The sequence below is a fragment of the Pteropus vampyrus genome, unplaced genomic scaffold (assembly GCF_000151845.1).
Source record: "Pteropus vampyrus isolate Shadow unplaced genomic scaffold, Pvam_2.0 Scaffold172, whole genome shotgun sequence".
In the NCBI taxonomy this organism is placed as follows: Eukaryota; Metazoa; Chordata; class Mammalia; order Chiroptera; family Pteropodidae; genus Pteropus; species Pteropus vampyrus.
The window spans coordinates 1564069-1573406 of NW_011888953.1; the positions used below are offsets into that span (position 1 = coordinate 1564069).

The 9338-nt window shown below is 35.7% G+C and overlaps 1 pseudogene; it reads right to left on the minus strand.

The window, feature by feature from the left end:
• Window positions 1-2633: 2633 nt before the first annotated feature.
• LOC111746036 lies at window positions 2634-2752 on the minus strand (annotated as a pseudogene).
• Window positions 2753-9338: the final 6586 nt, after the last annotated feature.

The window sequence follows — 9338 nt, forward strand, 5'->3', positions numbered from 1 at the left end:
CTGAAGGTGACACTTAGATGATGTTGCTCTGAGCTTCCGTTATAAAATATGAGGTGGTTTAAAATAATTTTTAAACTGTGAATATTAATGAAAAAATTTTTTTTAGGTGAATCTCTAAGGAAGATTATCCCTCCCCAGCTAGTGTCAAGATAATGTTGAGTGAAACGCACTTTTTCTTGGTGGTCTTTCTTCAATTAGCTACTTGCTCCCACTAAACTTAAGATGACAAAGTGAAGTGGGGGAACATAGGAGCAGTCCTTATTTAAAGAAAAAAGAAACACTTTTCAGTGGGGAAAGAACATAACACCTATAAAAACATTGATGTATCTGCCTGAAAATATCTCTAAGAAACTAGAATGATGTGAATAATTCCTCACAGCGAGAAAACTTCTTGTAAGAAAAGAAACCCATCCCATTGTCTTTGAACAGCTTTCTCAGAGACACCTGAGCACTGCAAACGATTCAACTAAATAATTCTAAATTCTTAGGATATAAGCATTGTTATTATTAATGATCAATTTAGTGTTTGTTATAGCTTGCATATTAATTTTAGGTAAAATATTATGGAAGAGAATAGTCTTATGTGCTACATATGCATAAGTCCCTTTGGTGATCTACAATTGTAATTTTTGATCATATTTCTTATTTGACTTGAAGGCTTATTTTATTATATCCAGGAGTTTTAGGATATATATCTTTAGTTTTATTTTCTAAACTATTACTGTTGGCATGTCTGTTATTTATTTTACACAAGTTTCTTTGTTCAGAATATGATATGTAATTAAACATGGTTTCTTTGGGAAAATAAGTCATATAGATTCTAGGGATATATTATGAGTGAAAATGGTCTGATGTCTCTCTCTCTCTGTCTCTCTCTTTGTCTCTCTCTGTCTCTCTTTCTCTCCTGTGTGTTGTGTGATATGACTCAGTACACACACACACCAAGCCTTATGTTGTGAAGTAGGGAAAGTTTATCTTTGCAAAACAATGAACTCCAGTGTAGCTCAGAGAACCCCTGGGTGCTCTGCTCAGATGTTTGGATTTTGTGCAATATGTAATGGGGTGCCAGTTAAGGTTTTTCATAGAGGAGTTAAATCAGAGTTACTTTAGAAAGATGATTCTGGGAAGAATTGGAAGCAGAAAGATTTGGAAGCCCCAAATGGCTCATATGATAAAACTCCTGAAAGTTATAATTGACTTTGCAAAACATTATGAACTCTTGTTATATTAAGCTTAAAACAACTAAGACTGTAATGCCATGCTACAAATACCATCTCACATGAAATTCTAATGTAGGCAAGCTGCAGATGTGTCAAACTTTTAAGAAAAATGAATGGGGCAAATACATTCTGTTGAGAAAAACCAATCCATTAATGGTCCTAGCTTCTGAAAATTTTAAAAGAAAATCACCAAGATATGATTTAATAAGAAATATCAAGTTCCATCTCTTGGAACCTCAGTTTTCTGTAGGAGTAAACTTTGAGAACTGTTTATTTTGCTTTTTCTCTTGACAGTGAAGACTTAAATACAAAGGAGGCAACAAGAATAAGAAAATAAGTAATAGGGAAGTGCTAAAATATTCTCTCTGTTAGTGCCAATCCCTTTTTTGGAAACCAAAGCTTCCATTCTGATTTAAAATTGGTGGCGGATCTTGCATATTTGGTAATCTTCCTTTTAACATGTCTTCCTTGAAACAGCCGTTGCATGGTTTCTTCCTTTATACAGCCATTGCATGTTCATAGGCAAAAACAGAGAAAGCACTCTTCAAAATCAGTCATCTTATCTCTCAATACTCACATTGAACTCCTACTGCTCAGAAGCATGGAAACATGTGAGTTAGGCTTTTGGAAAAACTAATGTCCTTTCTTAAGACAAAATGTTCTGTAAAGTGTATACTGTACACTTCTGCATGACATTATAAATAGATCCTTAATTCTGCTTGTGCACCTCTATTCTAGTGAGGCAACCAGCGATATACAGCAGAGCTGGAAAATGCCAGTGGTTTATGGTTAATGACACAAGAGCATCAGCAACACTGAATGATGAGGTATTTAAAGAATGATACAGCCTAGTTTTTGTTAAGCCACTGCACAGATAAATGACTTATTTGGATAAATCATTCTGCATTGACCTTAATGAGAACTGTGCACAAAACTAATTAAAAAAAAATCCCATCAGTAAGTTTTTGGCACAATCTTGGCCAGATTGCTTGAGCCCAAAGACGGCTTAGAGAGAAATGTGAAGTAAACTGTCTGTGGTATTTGTAAACTAGAAGAAAGTGCCATGTAAGCTTTGTCTTGGCACCTGAAGTTTTAATTTTGTGTGCCAGGTATATATTTGAAAAGGAAAGAGGCACTGTGTTTTGATGAGTGAGAAAAAAGAGAGAAACTTTGGTCACATAAGGCAAACCTTTGGCCTTGCTTCCCTCCAAATGTTACCACGTCATGGTTCAAAATTATTATAAGAGAGCCTTTAATACAGCTATTAAGCTTATCACCTGACTTTTTATTTATTTGTTTGTTTGTTTATCTATTTATTTATTTATTTATTTTTAGGCGAGGCAACCCTTGGTTGACCTCACAGATTGCAAAGACCTCGTCAGCTTACAATCCCTTATTATTATTATTTTTTTATGCCTACAGCACCTGGTCTTCCTAGGTGGTCTCCCATCCAAGTATTAACCAAGCCTGATCTTGCTTAGCTTCCAAGATCAGATGGGATCAGACTTGTTCAGGGTAGTATGGCCATAGACTATCTCCTAACTTTTAAGGGGTCCCTATCTTAAATTCCTTCACCTTGTCATGTAAATGTTTGTAGGCATAAATAGGATGCTAGTTATAAAAATGCACTGAAAATAAGAATACTATATGTAAGGGAGACAGTAATATTTGAAATGTTAAGTCATCTCTTGAAACATTTAGTACATCAAAAATTGGTTTTAATTCATCTCGAAAAGCAGTAGGTTGTAACTTTGAAAGGAAACTTTCATATGAGATATTAGGATAGAAGAGGTCAAACTATGTGAGTGATGATCAATTAGGACCAGTTCATTTTATTGTAAAACTTGCTCTGTTGCTCTGAACTAGATTTAAATGCAGTCCTAAACTGCATAAAGTGACAGTGAAAGTAAGTGAAATAAATGGACTCCTGCTCACTTTCAGAAAAGTGGATTTAAAATCATATACACGTGATGCTGTAGTAGGTAGTCGGGGTGCTGCTTCATATTATCTAACTCTGAGGAAACCACAGCTAAGACTCACATTGTTATCTTGGCCCATAAAGATTTCATGAAAGGGATTGAGGAAAAGTAACTTTTGATATTTATAAGATAGAGATGAGATTTGAGGAAAGGTTAAAGGGCTCCTTGTGGTATACATATAGGTATAAACATGTACATATAACTGTATATAGAATATATACATATACATATATGTATATATACTATATATAACTACATATGTACGTGTGTATATATGTACACATGAAATAATATAATACATAGAGAAGAGTTATACATATGTATGCATATATGTAGATATGTATATATGCATATATAGTATAATATTTATATAGTATAATAAAGATAGCACAATGACAATAACCATATATTTTTAAGCAAAACCCCTGAGGTGTGACCAGTGAGATTTTTAGTCTATCCAAATAAACCTTTAGATTTTCCTTGAAAACAGAAGAATCTAAGGCAAACCTTTTAAGATATTTCTTTACTGTGAAATAGTGACAAGCAGTAGCGTCCTAGAAGAAAAGGCTTAGCTCATTCTCATCCTCATGCAGAAGTTGTATTTTAGAATAATTTTTTGAAAGAATGCATCAAAGCATGTGAAACTGGTGGCTAATTATATTATCATTAGTATACAGTAACAGCATTATCATTCTTCATAAAACACTATGAAATAAGTGTGTTAAGAAGATTTAATTATGTGGATGAGTGAAATAATAAAGGAAAATTGCAAGTTAATTGCTTTCCTTAGAGATCCTATTAGGGGTGGCAGTTGCCTAGCACTCCCATGAATCATCCTGAAGAAATATGTTATTGGGTTACTTTCTTTGGAGTTATTCTGGAGAAACTTGGAGGGAGAACTAGGACCTGCCTGTACAGATTTTGCAGAGTTCTTTATTCTTCGTAATGTGCCAATGCCTCTGAGAAGCCTTCCCTGACTACATCTGGAAGACCTGGTTTTACCCTTTTTATAAGCCCCAAGCACTTTGCAGATACCCCTGTTTTGTTTCTTAGCGCATGGTATTTTAATTATTATTCCTTGTGTTTGTTTCTCCTTCCAAACTGGGAGCTCTTTAGAGACATGATTATGTTTTATTCTTTCCAGTCCCTAGCTCAGGGCCTGGCACAGAATAGTTTCTTGATGCAGGTTTGTGGAATGAGTTGGAAAGTCTCTTCTCACAGAACCAAAGGTGGGGCCTGGAAAAATGGGTCTGAGACAAAGGTTCTCTCATTTTTTCCTTTTAGGAGCATCTGAAACAATTCCATTATCTTAAAAAGATTTGCCTAAAGAGATTCTGTTTGTTGACAAACTCCTCTACTTTCCTATTTTCTTCGAATTAAAAAAAAAAAAATTATTTCCTTCTCTTTGTATTTCATCTAATTGGAAAAATATCACTTGAAGGGCGTGACTAGAATAGCAGAACCATTTATGATTTAAGATTTAACATGGAAAAGATCAGTTATCTTTTGTGGCCAATTTATATTATCTTAAATATGCTGTAAGTATGTTCTTTGAATTTCCTCATTTACTCTAACATATTATAGGGTTGAATGGGTGTGACAAGAAGACAGGAAAGAGGAAGTGTTGTATAAAATAATTGAACTGTGATGCCCTTCTCAATGTAAAGTTCTAGGATCCTAAAAACATATGTATAACTTTCTTTCAAAAACTTTTTTTCAAATTATTTTTTTCTATGCATTGTAGATTTTGGCACCCATCTGTTCTCAAGGATACATATCTAAATGGTGCACACCTAGTTAAAAAACCTGATTTACAGTCAAGAAGGGAAGCCGTATCCCACATGTGCACAGTGTTAGGATGACAAAATGAACTTTGTTAAGGAACTCATGCCTTTAATCAAGAAAAGCAGGGAACTGGAGGAAAAAAATGTCAAAAAAGTGGAACCGCAGGTGGTATATCACTAAAAATGGAAGAAAATAGAAGTTTGATTCTGACAACATCTGTTAAAGATCAGTTCCACTTTTGCAGATAATAAAAAAATGAAATAGTTGCTTAGAGAAAAATCTGTTACTTTTGAGAAGAGTGGCAGGAGAAAAATGGTATGTAAATTACCAACCAGGGAAATAATCCAGATAGAGTGTTTATCAGGGGCGATACCAACAGTGTAACCCATGGCTATAAGGAACTGGCATAATTATTCTGGAAATCATCTTCCCTCCCCACCTGCCTGTCTCTTGCAGAATAAAATAAACACCAAGGGTACTGCTTAAGGAGAAAAGTAGAAAAATGAGAACATATTATTCACTCATACATACATATACATACAAGGGGACTTTAACTGCAATGGGGTAACTGCCACTGGATTGCTTTGGGATTCACCCCTCTTAGCATATTTGTGCTCCCAGCTTCACCTCTCTAAAGTGTTGCTTGACTCATTAGCCCAGAGGTATATGTGTGTGTGTGGGGTGGGGGGGATGTGTGCTACACAGAGAGAAACTGAGGTAAAGACAAAGTTAGAGAGTAACCGAAACACAGAAAAGGAGAAGAGATATTTATTAAGAGTTTTCCCCACTATGTATTGATGATATCCCTGGTTGATATAATGTGAAGAGGACAAGAAAATGAGTGCCAAATGGCTTAATGTTTAAATTCCTAAGCATTTGCTTAATTTAAATTTCAGAGATTTCTTTTGAATAAAAGGCTTAATGTCAAAATTTGCTGATCATATTTGGCTTTTAGATTTGCATTAGGTTTTCATGTCATTTTCATCATCAGTTTCTCCAAATACATGAAATGTCCGTAATTTGTAGTTAACAAGTCTTTGGGGGATATTATGACAATCTGGATAAAAAACACTGCACCAAAATGTGTCATACGACGACCCTTCACTTGACCTTTCATTCCTTTTTATTTTATTTAGTGCCCCATATATTTAAGATGTTCCCAAGAAGAACTTAACCTGATTTATCAAAATGATAATAAATGGTACCTTTTATTTTATTTGACGTGGTCTCATTCCATCCCTGTTGCACAGACTTTGTTTTCACAATTGCTGTGGATACGGAAACAGAGACCCAAAGTTTAAGCAACTTTCCTAAAGGCTCATTGCTGGCCCGCTTGACAAACGACATGTGTTCTTTCTGCTGCACAGCATTGCTGAATATCAGTCGTAAGTCTCCTGAAGCCTCCGGCTTGGTGTCATGCAGTCTGGGACTTTGGCTAATTCAACTGGTGATGGGAACGGCCATCATGAACAGATACAGTATTGTTTCCACTTAAGCTGATTATGACTTTGATTGCATAGTTTGTTTTCTTTCCCTTTAGTACATTCTGACATAGGCCAGATTGCCAGATTTATGCTCTAAAGCAGTTTTTGAATTAGTTTGCAATGTACGTGCACTTAGTAGGGGCCAGTGTTTAACCCAGACATTTGACCCCTTGCTTTTCATTTTATCATTTATTTATTTATTTATTTATCTATCTATTTATTTATTTATTTATTTATTTATTATTTAAACTTATTTATTTTTATTATGGTGACATTGGTTAACGAAATTCAGTGAGTTTCAGGTGTACAACAGTAAGGTGTATGTGTATTGCATTGTATTTGCTTTCCATTTTAAAAGAAACTTAATGTCACAAAGATGATTTGACCATGGTGAAGGTGTGGAGATGTTGTTCCTAAGTGCTTTGACCTTGGAGTTGAGCAGTGTTCTGACCTTTACTGCAGCGCTCTTGTAGTCTTCCTAGGACAGTCTTAGTGGGACATGGAGTAGAAGGCAGAAACTCTTTGGCCACTGAGTTGCTACAAGTGAGAGCTAGGAAGGGCTGGTGAGTAACTAGTAGAAGAAAACATTATCTGTGACACTTTTAAGGCCTAAGACTTAACAATATTTTGCAGTTTCCAACTGCAAAAATGAATTTGCTCTCTGCGATTTGTCTATTTGCTTCCCCTCTTATCTTTGTCAAATCCCAGTGGTGGATAGTGGATAATGGCATTTATTTCTTGACATCAGAGGTGGTGCCTTCCTATCCAGGAGGGGACCTTCTGACTTGGAGATAAATCTGTGGGGACACTTAAATACCAAAGCCAGTAACTGTCTTTTCTCTTCAGCTTTGATTCTAGTGTGCAAAATACACAATGTCACCATTTAGTTACAAAGTAGGATCTCTATTACATGCTTGGCTTCAGAAGGGGCTTCACATGGGGCAGATTCTGTCGGTTGCTTACCTTCCTTGCCAACACACTCGACCTCTGCGTCTAAGTCACATTTAGTGTAAAGTAATTATGACAATCTCGTTGCTCCTTGCCAGTGATTTATCTGCATGGGCATGTGATCTTGTTTTGGAAAATAATTGAATAAACACCAAGGAGGGTCTTGCAGAAAACTCTGAGGAGCCTGTATCCTTGATGACGTCATCGAGCTGCTGATTCAATCTTGGTATGGCTCCTCTCTAGTCTCTTTATTATGTCCTTGTGGTTTAAGCCTGCTAGTCAAGTTTCTGTTGCTTGTGGCTAAAACTATTCCTAATTGATAGAATATCCTAGAATGGATTGCATATTACAGTTCACTTTTTATAACTTTCAATTTTTACACTATAGAACTCTTATACTATAATTAAGAGGACAATTTATTCACATAGCAAATGGCATAATTGAATAACAAAATCAATAGAGAATGCACTTGAATATTATGTTAAGAAACTGAATAAGCAATTAATTTAGCAAATATATAATGCATAAGTGTGCCTTATTAATTCAATGCCAATTATCTTTAATCCAGAAAATTATCCAAGCTTAATTATCATCCTCATATATTATATTAACATCAATATTTATAATAAATTTTGATATGCTGGCATTTATAGTTCAGTTGAAATATTGATGCCTTCATAAAGCAAGAACATATTTCAATGTACTTAAAATAATATAGCACTGGTGGAGGCAAACGTGAGGGTGAATTCTGGAAAAGCTGGCCCTAATATAACAGATTATTTCCAGGGTACAGGAGATCTGTGGCCAAAGGGTTGGTAACCTGGGGTATTTGTCCTTTCTCTGCCCAACTTTGCTCCCTGGTCAAAACCAAGGGAATAAGAAAATATTCAGAGGCCCTTGGATGATGAGCAGGAGGAAAAAATGTGGGAGGCTGGAATATGCCATTAACTAAAACTGCTATCTAAGTATTTGAACCTCCACGATATGTATATTTTCTCAAGGACAGCTTACACAGTACTCAGGAATGCCTGGCATCAGCACAGTAAATAGAGCATCTAGCTCCCTGATGCTCAAGTGCTGAAACAACAGTTGTTCTTGGGCCAGCACATTCTCATCTCCAATGAAAAGTGAGCCCAAGTCTTTAAGGGCTTATTAGAGGAAGGATATTATTTTCACAGTGACTCAAAGCCAGCTGCGAAGGCCTTTAGTACAGTTTATGCTGCTGCTCCCCTCTCTTCCACCTTTGGCATGCCTACAATTGGATGAAGTGCTTTTCCTGAAATGGCAATCACTATTAAATCCATTAGATGGAAATCAAAGTGTTCCCCTAATTGTTTAAAGTCTCATTGCGAAAAGGAAGTTTCTATTGATTGGAATATGAGGGGAAACAATCCCAAGTTCATCATTCTTTTCTTTTTTATAAACATGGTCAGATGAGAGTGACACACTCACAGTCATTAGATTCACTTCTCCGAAGATTCTTGTTCTCCACTAGAAGTTTCTAGTCTGGGTTTCTTTGTGCCAAGTCATTCTGTTTTTAGTTTTTATATTTCCTGACCACTTTTTCACATTTTTTTCCCTTGGGCCAGTCATATGTACTTTATATCTTTGCCTTGTCTTCAAAATTTTTATTAATTTCCAATTATTTTTAACACCAGATCTTCGAACAATTAGTCTTTAAAAAATTTAGTTGGCTGGACCCTACTCCCAGCATATGGCACTTCCTTTCCTTTCTTCTCCAAGAGCCATTACGGCTACTCTCAAGTACTCACTTTTAGCCATTGCTCAATATTTGGATTCCTGATGTCAGGCCATTGCCCTTAGCTATGTATCCCCAGTTCCCAGAACAGTGCCTGACACTTAGTGGGTAGTGCTTAATATTTTTTGAATGAGTGAATGAATTCAGGTGTTCTTTTAAAAGA